Raw genomic sequence first — 4,611 nt, 5'->3', positions numbered from 1 at the left:
ATGCAACAGATCTAAACAGAAAATGGAAATTGCTTGAAGAATTCTAAACAGAAAAGCAGTGCTTAATTTGTAGCAATTTAAAGGAATGTTGAAGATCTCAGGATTGGAGGAGACTAGATACCAAGTCTAGATCTCAAATCCTTCCTTGATCCAACAAGAACAATTACAGAAGAAGTAAAGGAAAGCAAAGTGCAGAAATCAGAAAAAAAGAAGAAATGAGCAGAAAATAGAATTCAATTATGCAGAAAATTAAAGAAGAGATCTCAAGGTGAGATTGAAACAGAAGTTCTTCAATTCTTCACCCAAGATCCAAAGCAAGAAAAGTGAAGAGTGCTCAAGCAGGAACCAGGAAGAAGAGAGATCAATTCTCCTTCCCAATTCTCTAGCAAATTCCAAAGTTCAAAATTAAAATGCAAGTATAAAGGAAAATTCAAAGATAAAGTCTCCAGCCCCCAATTACATAAAACTAGCTCCTATTTATACACTTTCTATTCTTGAATTTTGGGGTTTGGATGGGCTTTTGATTTTGTGAAGAAATGAATTAAATTGGGTTTTTAATTCAATTTTAGCCCATGAAGGAAAATTGCTTCTAGGAGGCTGCCCTGCCCTTGTGGAGGGCAGGGCAGAAAATTGAAGCTTGGTGTGAGAATTGGGGCGGCGTGGTGCGAGGATTGGTGCGCCAAAGGTGCGTGGAACGCTGCTTGGTGCGCAAGGATGCTGCCCTGCCCGCGCCAAGGGCAGGGCAAGAAAAGTTGGTGCGCCATGATTGAGAGTTGGTGCGCGCATGGTGCTGCCAGGGGAGTGATTTGGCGTGCCAGGAATGTGCGTGATGCACCACACGATGCTGCCCTGCCCGCGCCAAGGGCAGGGCAGAGTTTCAAAAATGAGGTTCCGTGTGTCTCCCTCTTCGAGCCTTGGTGGAAGCATTTTGGTTTATTTTCGCTTGTTTTTGGCCCTTAAAGATGCCTTTCGTTCCTGCCTCAATTGGATGCCAAATATGGATTTCTATATATCGTTGGAAAGCTCTGAATGTCAGCTTTCCAACGCAACTGGAAGCACATCAATCGGACGTCTGTAGCTCAAGTTATAGCCCTTTGAAGTAGGCATGGTCATGTTGTGTGCGGCTAGATTTTAACTTAGCGAAAATTTTGCTTCCAATCACATTTTGCATCACAATTCTGCCCTGCCCTTGGCAAGGGCAGGATCGTGTGCGTGCTGGCTACTTCCTTTCTTGATTTGGTCATGGGCCACGCTTTTAAAAGCGTGGCCTAAGGCTCCAAAGTGTACCCAACTTCAAAGTGTGTCCCAAAGCTCTTTTTTTCTCCTTTTTTTGTGCTTCTTTGCTTCTTTTTCTTCTTATTTCCTACAAGATTTATAAAATTAAAATATCAAGAAAATATATCATTTAAGTACAAGAAGCATTCAATATTTAAGCACAAATCATCAATTTCTTGTATGAAAAAGCATAGAAAATGGGTATATGATGACATGTCATCAATGCACCCTTGAGATGAATCTATCCATCTCCCATGACTCGGAGGTGGAAGCTTTTGCCTTCCCTTTCCTCTTTTTAGAGGTTTCTCCGGCCTTGGATGCCATAATGGTTATGGAAAAACGAAAAAGCAACGCTTTTACCACACCAAACTTAAAATGTTTGCTCGTCCTCGAGCAAAAGAAGAAAGAAGAGAGTAGAAGAAGAAGAAATGAGGGAGAGGGAGATGGTGGTGTGTTCGGCCAAAGAAGGGGGAGAAGTGGTGTTTAGGTGGTGTGAAAATGAAGAAGTGAAGAAGGGTATTTATAGGAGAGAGGGGAGAAGGAGTTCGGCCAAGTGTGGGTGGGTTTGGGAGGGAAAGTAGTTTGAATTTGAAGGGTGAGGTTGGTGGGGATTTATGAAGGATGGATGTGAGAGGTGAAGAGAAAGATGGGATTTGATAGGTGAAGGGTTTTTGGGGAAGAGGTATTGAGGTGATTGGTGAATGGGGGAAGAAGAGAGAGGATGGTGGTGGGGTCCTGTGGACACCACAGATCCTGTGGTGTCAAGGAAAAGTCATCCCTGCACCAATTGTTGCTCAAAATCACGTTTTGAGCCATTTCTGGCGTTAAACGCCGGGCTGGTGCCCATTCCTGGCGTTTAACGGCAGGTTCTTGCCCCTTTCTGGCGTTTAACGCCAGTCTGGTGCCCCTTTCTGGCGTTAAACGCCCAGAATGGTGCCAGACTGGGCGTTAAACGCCCAACTGCTAGGTTTACTGGCGTTTGAACGCCAGCAACATCTTCCTCCAGGGTGTGCTGTTTTTCTTCCTGTTTTTCATTTTGTTTTTGCTTTTTTCATTGATTTTGTGACTTCTTATGATCATCAACCTACAAAAAACATAAAATAACAAAAGAAAATATATAAAATATAATCATTGGGTTGCCTCCCAACAAGCGCTTCTTTAATGTCAGTAGCTTGACAGATGGCTCTCATTGAGCCTTACAAATGATCAGAGCAATGTGGGAACCTCCCAACACCAAACTTAGAGTTTGAATGTGGGGGTTCAACACCAAACTTAGAGTTTGGTTGTGGCCTCCCAACACCAAACTTAGAGTTTGACTTTCGGGGCTCTATTTGTCTCTGATTTGAGGGAAGCCCTTCAAGCTTCATCTCCATGGTGACAGAGGGATATCCTTGAGCCTTGAACACATAGGATTTTTCATTCACTTGAATGATTAGTTCACCTCTATCAACATCAATCACAGCCTTTGTTGTGGCTAGGAAGGGTCTGCCAAGGATGATGGATTCATCCATGCACTTCCCAGTCTCTAGGACTATGAAATCAGTAGGGATGTAATGGTTTTCAACTTTTACCAAAACATTCTCTACAAGTCCATGAGCTTGTTTTCTTGAGTTGTCTGCCATCTCCAATGAGATTCTTGCAGCTTGTACCTCAAAGATCCCTAGCTTCTCCATTACAGAGAGAGGCATGAGGTTCACACTTGACCCTAAGTCACACAAGGCCTTCTTGAAGGTCATGGTGCCTATGGTACAAGGTATTGAAAACTTCCCAGGATCTTGTCTCTTTTGGGGTAATTTCTGCCTAGACAAGTCATCCAGCTCTTTGGTGAGCAAGGGAGATTCATCTTCCCAAGTCTCATTTCCAAATAACTTGTCATTTAGCTTCATGATTGCTCCAAGATATTTAGCAACTTGCTCTTCAGTGACATACTCATCCTCTTCAGAGGAAGAATACTCATCAGAGCTCATGAAAGGAAGAAGTAAGTCCAATGGAATCTCTATGGTCTCATTTTGAGTCTCAGATTCCCATGGTTCCTCATTGGGGAACTCAGTGGAGGTTAGTGTACGCCCATTGAGGCCTTCCTCAGTGGCGTCCACTTCCTCTCTTTCCTCTCCAAATTCGGCCATGTTTATGGCTTTGCACTCTCCTTTTGGATTTTCTTCTGTATTACTTGGGAGAGTGCTAGGAGGGAGTTCAGTAACCTTCTTGCTCAGCTGACCCACTTGTCCTTCCAAATTTCTGATGGAGGACCTTGTCTCATTCATGAAACTTTGAGTGGTTTTGATTAGATCAGAGACCATTGTTGCTAAGTTAGAGGTATTCTGCTTAGAACTCTCTGTCTGTTGCTGAGAAGATGATGGAAAAGGCTTGTTATTGCTAAACCTGTTTCTTCCACCATTATTATTATTGAAACCTTGTTGAGGTCTCTCTTGATTCTTCCATGAGAAATTTGGGTGATTTCTCCATGAAGAATTATAGGTGTTTCCATAGGGTTCTCCTAGGTAATTCACCTCTTCCATTGAAGGGTTCTCAGGATCATAAGCTTCTTCCTCAGATGAAGCTTCCTTAGTACTGCCAAGTGCATTTTGCATTCCAGACAGACTTTGAGAAATTAAATTGACTTGTTGAGTCAATATCTTGTTCTGAGCCAATATGGCATTCAGAGTGTCAATCTCAAGAACTCCTTTCTTCTGACTAGTCCCATTGTTCATAGGATTCCTTTTAGAAGTGTACATGAATTGGTTATTTGCAACCATTTCAATTAGCTCTTGAGCCTCTGCAGGCGTCTTCTTCAAATGAAGAGATCCTCCAGCAGAGCTATCCAAAGACATCTTGGATAGTTCAGAGAGACCATCATAGAAGATACCTATGATGCTCCATTCAGAAAGCATGTCTGAGGGACATCTTCTGATCAATTGTTTGTATCTTTCCCAAGCTTCATAGAGGGATTCTCCATCCTTCTGTCTGAAGGTTTGGACTTCCACTCTAAGCTTACTCCATTTTTGAGGTGGAAAGAACTTTGCCAAGAAGGCATTGACTAGCTTTTCCCAAGAGTCCAGGCTATCCTTAGGTTGTGAGTCCAACCATATTCTAGCTCTGTCTCTTTACTGCAAAAGGGAATAGCATCAGTCTATAGACCTCAGGGTCAACCCCATTAGTCTTGACTGTGTCACAGATTTGCAAGAACTCAGCTAAAAACTGATGAGGATCTTCCATTGGAAGTCCATGGAACTTGCAATTCTGTTGCATTAGAGAAACTAATTGAGGCTTAAGCTCAAAGTTGTTTGCTCCAATGGCAGGGATAGAGATGCTTCTCCCATAGAAGTTGGGAGTAGG

General features: G+C 42.8%; 1 non-coding gene across 1 annotated transcript; it reads left to right on the top strand.

The window, feature by feature from the left end:
- The first annotated feature begins 4,160 nt into the window (after window positions 1–4,160).
- On the top strand, window positions 4,161–4,268 carry LOC130972139 (small nucleolar RNA R71). The gene has a single exon (XR_009083335.1). It is a non-coding gene; the product is annotated as a small nucleolar RNA R71 (small nucleolar RNA).
- Window positions 4,269–4,611: the final 343 nt, after the last annotated feature.

The sequence above is a fragment of the Arachis stenosperma genome, chromosome 3 (genome assembly GCF_014773155.1).
Source record: "Arachis stenosperma cultivar V10309 chromosome 3, arast.V10309.gnm1.PFL2, whole genome shotgun sequence".
Taxonomy (NCBI): domain Eukaryota; kingdom Viridiplantae; phylum Streptophyta; class Magnoliopsida; order Fabales; family Fabaceae; genus Arachis; species Arachis stenosperma.
This window is presented reverse-complemented; position numbering and strand designations above follow the sequence as displayed.